This window comes from Manis pentadactyla, chromosome 7 (genome assembly GCF_030020395.1).
Source record: "Manis pentadactyla isolate mManPen7 chromosome 7, mManPen7.hap1, whole genome shotgun sequence".
NCBI lineage: Eukaryota > Metazoa > Chordata > Mammalia > Pholidota > Manidae > Manis > Manis pentadactyla.
Window position 1 is genome coordinate 53327360 of NC_080025.1, and position 6940 is coordinate 53334299.

The following is a 6940-nucleotide window of genomic DNA, read 5'->3' on the forward strand; positions in this document are numbered from 1 at the left end:
ATCCTGTCTTATCAAATAAAATTTTCCTAACAAAATCTGGTTGACTTGAGCAAAATTTCTGATGTGCAATGGGAAAACAAGACTCTCGAACACTCAGAAAGCAAATCATCTCTGTGGGTTTAATTGCCATTGACAGAAAAAGGCCATCGGGCTGGAAAGATAATCATTGTTCAGCCAAAGGCATAATACAGTTTGAAATTAAGGGAAAAAAATTCTATTAAGTTAAAACAGCTGGAAAATGAAATCTAATAAAGAAAATATTTAATTTAAATGATTTGCTTTATTTTTTATTTTATTTTATTTTTTTGGTCAGTCAACTTTTTCACTGCAAATGTGACATGTATGGCTAAATATCACATGTCTAGGCCAGGTATAAACTTATATTTATTGACAAATGTCAATCTTGATAGAAAAAATAATGGACCCACTGCTTTTAAGTTTATTGCATTTCCATATCCAGACAAGTTTTTTTTTGCCATGTCTTCAGAACCATCCTAGTTCATTTCACCGAGAGACCCAGGAAAACCATGCCTTGGGAGGACTTTTTGATCCAGCAGTTCCCTTGTAAAGGGATTCAGACAACAATACAGCAGGTGGAGCTCCTTCTCGCTTCCTGAGTTGGTCCTGAGCTCAGGCGAAGGCGTCTGTCCCTCCGCAGTGAAGCTGCCATGATGGCCTGGTTTTGTGTTCATGGAGATGCTGTTTTCCTCTGTTTCCTTTGCTGTTCCTTCTCACTGTGCCAGTTCTGTAAACGTCCTTTCAAAGCTCAGCCCACTGCCCGCTGCACACCACTTCCTCCCAGCCTTCCACCCTCACACTGGGGGAGCATGGCTGGTGAGACTTTTCCAGGGAGTTGAAGGAGCCATTTGTTTGGCCACATGATTAAAATACTGTAAAGTACTGACGCTACGTGGTCTGAATTCTCGTGAGCTGTTCCCCCTTCCCCAGAGTCTATGTCTCTGTCCTGGAGACAGGCAGCCTCTCCTCGATCCCCATTCATGGATCTAAATGAAGTCCCTGGGTCAATAATATTTTAGCTGTTTTCTTATTTTAGTCTCTCTTCCTCAAATCTCTTTTCTCTAGGAGACATCAAGTTTTTATGGGGATTTATTAATTCATCTGTGTGTTCATTCATTTATTCATCTCACTTTTACTAGGTGCCAGGCACTTGTACCTGACATTGGAAACACAAAGATTATGAAGAAGGAATCTCGCTGAAGGAAGACAGTGGTACTATTGAATGAACTTCAGATCTTCTTCTGCATTTTCCCTAAGACAAGACCCTGTGTTCATGCACCCCGGACTCAGACTGGCTTGCTCTATGGCTGCCCCTTCTCACCAACCCTCACTCCTACCCTTGATGGTGCGCTAGCATGCTCTTGCTCTGAATCTCCATCATTCCTGTCACAGGAATGCAGGCCTGCTGGGCTTTGTATTTGGAGATGAGGTAAGAAATTGTGGCCTTTGTTTTCTCCGTGGAGTAGGGGACAAATCCAGTGCCCAGAGGCAGGGTAAAGACAAAAAAGAGCTGTTAAATGGAACCCAGCTCACTCTAGTTCTGCATCTCCTTGTCCACTAGGTCCAGCAGCCCCTCAAAAAGCCCCACAATTATTTTAGGGATTACTGGAGTGTCTCTCATATGCTTAGGGACACAGTCCAAGGTGTCAGTGTCTCCCTGTGCTCTCTGGGCCCCACAGGTTTTGTGACCCAATGGGTGGCTGTTGCTACATGATCAGGTACAGAGGCCACTCTTTTGACCCTGCGCTGCCCCCTGAGGCTGTGGTCCTGCGCACTGCTTCTTCTGACCTGGCAGTTTCCTGCTGGCACGTCTGAGTGCTGTCTGCTAACATGCTCCAAACCTGTGCTACCCAGGCTTTCGTGGGCTGTAATATGGAGAGAAACAGCTCTTTGAGCTTTTTTTTCTCTCTCCTGTATACAGACAAGTACCCAAGGGCTGGTGTAAGCATATATTTGAATGATAGCTACCTTGTTGATCTCAGAATCCTTACTATGCTCTAGAGACGAAGGCTGTGCTACTAGGTCAACATCATGGTGCTGTACAAGAATTCTGTCTCAAAGGCATCTGTGCCTCCCATCATCTCCCACCTCACCTCACTACATAGTCTAAAACCAGCTATGGGAACAACCTGAATCCCCACATTGGCAGACTTCAGAGAACCATCTCTATGTAGCTCCCCCAACACGTTCAGACAGTCCAGATCAGGACCACAGTAAACAGACTGAAGTTAAACTCCATGCCAGGAAAGTTTTAGAACAGCTGCCTGGGGGCTGGAAAGTGTTCCAGACTAAAGAAAGTTACGAATTTTCTGAACTCCACTCATTGCTCCGTGGAGACCAGAGAACTTTGATTGAAATGGTAGGATCCACATTTGTCTGTAATTTTTTTCAGTGGTGTTGTGCAACCCAGGAAGAAAAGAGAGGTTTGAATTGAATCTGGGTTGAGAATGAGCAGGGCTGGTGGGGCATAGTAATACAGAGTGCAGGAGGGGAGAGAAAGTTCGTAAAATTGTTGTTGAAATGATATATGGGGAAGCTCAGCTGGGTGGAGCAGAGAGGGAAGGGGAATCTGGGGAGTTGAAGGAGTCATTTGTTTGGCAAGCATTTATCAGTAGCTGACATGTGCCAGGCAGGTACAGGCACAGGTGCTGGGAAAACTGCCCTTGGGAAGCTTATGTGCTAGTTGGAGAGTTAGGAAAGCGCATATAGAGTGCTAACTGCGGCAGTGATCTGGGACGTGTAAGAGTACAGAGGAGGAGCAGCTCATTTTATCTTGGAGGACTGGCTGGAGGAAATTCCACTTACATGGAGACCAAGTATGCAGGAAGGAGTTAGCCAGAGAGAGGAAAGTGTGCTCCCAGGCAGAAGGACCAGTTTGGGTGAAGGCTTGGAGAGAGAGAGAAATAGGCGTCAAGCTCAGTGCAGGATGGCTGGCGCATGAAAGGCTGCGGGGGGTTCGTGAGGGATGAGGTTGAGGAGGATTCAGGGATCACCAGGAAGGGTCGTGGGAATTGTGGGATGCTTTCAGGGCTATCTACCCAGCCCAGAGCCTTCCCCTTCCACCCTGATCACCACCAAACTGCCTCACTATCAAGGTAGAGACCAGAATCCAAGTCTCTGATTGTGCTCCCCGGTCAGAGCTGATTAGACAAAGGCAGACATCAGCAATCATATCTAGTATTTCACAGAGGAGCATAAAAGGTTAGTATATATATGTATATATATATAGAGAGAGAGACAGAATGAAATCAGACTGTGCAGAGAGAGGGAAAGAGATTTTAGCTAGCTGCCTGGTTTTCCAAGAGTTTGGAATTAATAACAAAGCTGGGCCCTTGTAATTAATTTCCCCCTTTTGCACTCAATCTAGCTCAAGTAGGTGACTGTTTCTTGAAACCAAAGGAACTTTGACCAGGCTAACCAGGGAGAGACTATAAAATGAGAGGAAGGGGCCTGGGACAGAACTCTGTGGAACAGCTATGTGGACAGAGTTGTTTTATGTTTCCAATAGTCAGCCACAGACTTAGCAACTCTAGGCTGTGGTTTCCTTGGCTATACAAGTGACTTTAATGCTTACTGGGCTTTTACTCTAGTTCAGGGGTCAGCAAACTAGGCCCATGGGCCAAATCCAGGCCACCACTTGTTTTTGTAAATAAAGTTTTATCAGAACACAGAATCATTCATTCATTCACACAGTCTATAGCTGTTTTGACTCCACAACAGCAGAATCACATAGTTGAAAGAGACAATCTGGTCTGCAAGACCTGAAATACTTCGCACATGGTCTTTTATAGAGGAAGTTTGCTGACTCTCAAACTAGTTGCTTCCCCTCAGTTCCATGGATCCATGGCCACAGTTCTTTTCTAGTCATTCTTCTTAGATTTGATAATTCTTTGCATTCTCATCCCCACTCTCGCCCTTATTGTCTAGGACTTGGAACTTGCCAGGTTTAAATGGAGGATCCACACTTAGTCTCTACTGACTGAGATGTTTCTTACAATAGAAAGGCTTTTCTGGGCACCACACCAATGGGTGAACATTTACTCTGAGGCACCTTCATCCACTCAAAGTTAATGGGCTGACAGTGGTGGTCTTGACCCTTATCTCAAGCCTGAAGTATATTTGGTGCTTATTGCCTGAAGACATTTCCTCTTATCCCCATGGGGCTGAATGGCTCCCTTCTTTCAGCTTCCAACCCCCTGAATTTTGTCTTTTTTCTTCCATTCTTATGTGTAGGCCTGCTGATACTTTTCCAAGCTTATCTTTCTCTTGTGGTACCTTTTCAACAGCAGCCAATAAGAGCCAAATGTCTGCTAATGTTATGTTTTCTGACCATTCCTCTAGAGCTACGAGTTGATGAAGCACAATAATTACCTTCCAAGTAGGCACAGGTGACAGTTTTACCCATGTTGCACTGCTTCACATCATCCTCTTCCCAGCCTCCAGCAAGTGATTCCTCAGTGCGCTCACTACCTACTTAGCCAATGCCACATATTTCAGCTATTTTTTTTATGGTGGCTCCTCACTTCTAGGTACCTTTGAAGCCTATCCATCAAAAGCCACCAGAAACAAAATTTTATTTACTAACTTGCTGCAGCAAGGGAAATGGCATACTAGGGGAACCATGGCTGGGTGTCTTGGAAAGAGCAGTTAGGAGAGACATGTTGTAAGACCCGCCTGTGCTGGGTGATGTTGGGAGGGCTTAAGGAAGGGAGGCCTCATTCTAGATGGGGTGCTTTCAGGAGCTAGGGGGAGAGAGAAGGAGAGAGAGAGAGCAAGACAGAGAGAGATGATTGAGATGATCTCAATGATTGAGAATCTCACCAATTTTTATCTAGGAGATGAGAGGAACAAAGTGGGGCTAGGTTGTCATTGGTAATGAAGCAGGGGTCACTCATGGGGGGCAGTCCCGAGTCCTGCCTGTTAGGGCATCCAGGAAGGACAGTGGGACCAAAGCAAAAAGAGCTGGAGGTGAGCAGCTGCTGCCCTGGGCTGAGGGAGGAGTCAGCACCCTCCTGTAACACAGGCACATCACGTCCGTCAGGGCGAGTGCAGAGGCTCAGAGGAGAAGTTCCCATGAGGCCAGGAGGCAGCCCACACGAGAGGGTCTGCTCCAAGCTCATCAGGCCCAAAGCCACACAGCCCAGAGAGAACTACCCTGTCATTTCACCTCCCTTCTTCAGCCCAGCCGCAGGCAGAGAGCAATACCGAACAAGCAGGCCGGGGAGAAGGCAGCAGAGGGACCTTCTTCTTTCTGATGAAGGCTTCCTGTCTGAGGAAGACCTGAGCTGGGGGATGGGAGAGGACTTGCTGCTAAGTTAGTTGCTGAATTGAGACTGTCTCCAGTGTAAAGTGACCATTGGACGATTGCCCAAGAAGAGAAGCAATTCAGGGGCCTCTGGAGCAGGGGAAGACTACAGCCATTGGAAGTGGGGTGAGGTTGTGTTTGGTTTATGTCACCAATGGCTCTTGTTCACCAACCTGGCGACCCTTTTGCACCAGAATGTGAACCCTGTGAGGATGGAGAGCTTGTCTTTCTTGTGTAATACTATTTTCTCAGCAAATGTAATGTGCAAAAAGTACTGGAGAGTGCTCGCTTCGGCAGCACATATACTAAAATTGGAACGATACAGAGAAGATTAGCATAAAAAAAGAAAAGAAAAGAAAAGAAAGAAAAAAAAAAGTACTGGAGAGTCAGTAAATATTTCCAGAATGAATGAATGAATGAAAGAATTGTTCTCCTATCCTCTAGACTCCTCTTACTTGGTTTTAGCCACAGCTAGTTGTATCTTTGGCTGTGGCAGATCATGCCTGGACTAGATTTCCTCCGAGAAGGAGATGCTTTTTGATTATTGGAGCAGCCCAGATGTTCTGGTCACTTAGAGCTGGCTTGGGTCAGTGATAACCTTTGCCAGTCAGTGACCTGAGGTGGTTATGGTGAAGGGGATTCTGGCCTTGAGCCCAATTCAACTATGAGCTAGCTACACAGGGAACTGTAGCTAGGTTTGCTCCTGTCTGAAGTCAGTGAGGTCCAGCCTGTGAAGTTTACCTCAAGATTTCTCAGTGCAGCATGTGTGTCAATGCTGCTTTCCCATTGACACTGCCTGGGGAGTTTCAGAAAATATCCATGACTGGCCCCACTTGAGACCTATTAAATCAGGATCTCTGGAGGTGGATCCCACGAGTATTTAGTTACTGAATTGAGACTGTGTATAGTGTAAAGTGACCATTGACCATCTCTTTGAAAAGAGTAGAGACTGTTTCAAGGGCTGTCAAACTTGTGTGATGAGTCCTACGTGGTGTGAGCTGTTTTCTGGTCATGCACAGTGAGACCACATGTTGGCCCACAGGTAGGATTGCTAAATAAAATGCAGGAAGCCCATTAACTTTGTATTTCAGATAAAAACAAATTATGCTGTTTATTATGCTGTTCATGTTATCGATTCCGAATAGCATACTTAATACTAAGACATTCGTTGTTCGTATGAAATTCACACTTAACTGGGCTTCCCATATTTTACTTTCCTAAATCTGGCAATCTGACATGAGGGACTGGGGAAACAAAATCACTGGTCCTTCACTATAAATTGTTTGAGAGGACCTGGGTTGAAACACCCAAATACTGGTTAGTGATATTTTGGGAGGCAGTTCCCCCATCAGGACTGTTTTTTTGCAAACAGCAGAAATCTGCTCTGGCTAATTTAAGCAGAAAATAAATTTGTTAGAAGAATCTAAGGTAATTCATAGAATCAGAGGGAAGAATGTAGAACTAGGCTAAGAAAAGGCGGGAACTGCGGATGCTGGGAAGCCAAGTGCTCAGCTGAGGCTATGCTGCAGAAGGTGCTCTGTACCTCGACGTTGCTCCTTCAAGGGCCAAAGTCCAGGTGGGAGGACCTGCTCCTCCTGGCCTGGGCAGTGCATTCAC

The 6940-nt window shown here is 45.6% G+C and overlaps 1 pseudogene; it reads left to right on the top strand.

Annotated features, from left to right (window-relative positions):
* Positions 1-5604: 5604 nt before the first annotated feature.
* On the top strand, positions 5605-5661 carry LOC118929125 (U6 spliceosomal RNA; annotated as a pseudogene).
* The last annotated feature ends 1279 nt before the right edge of the window (positions 5662-6940 follow it).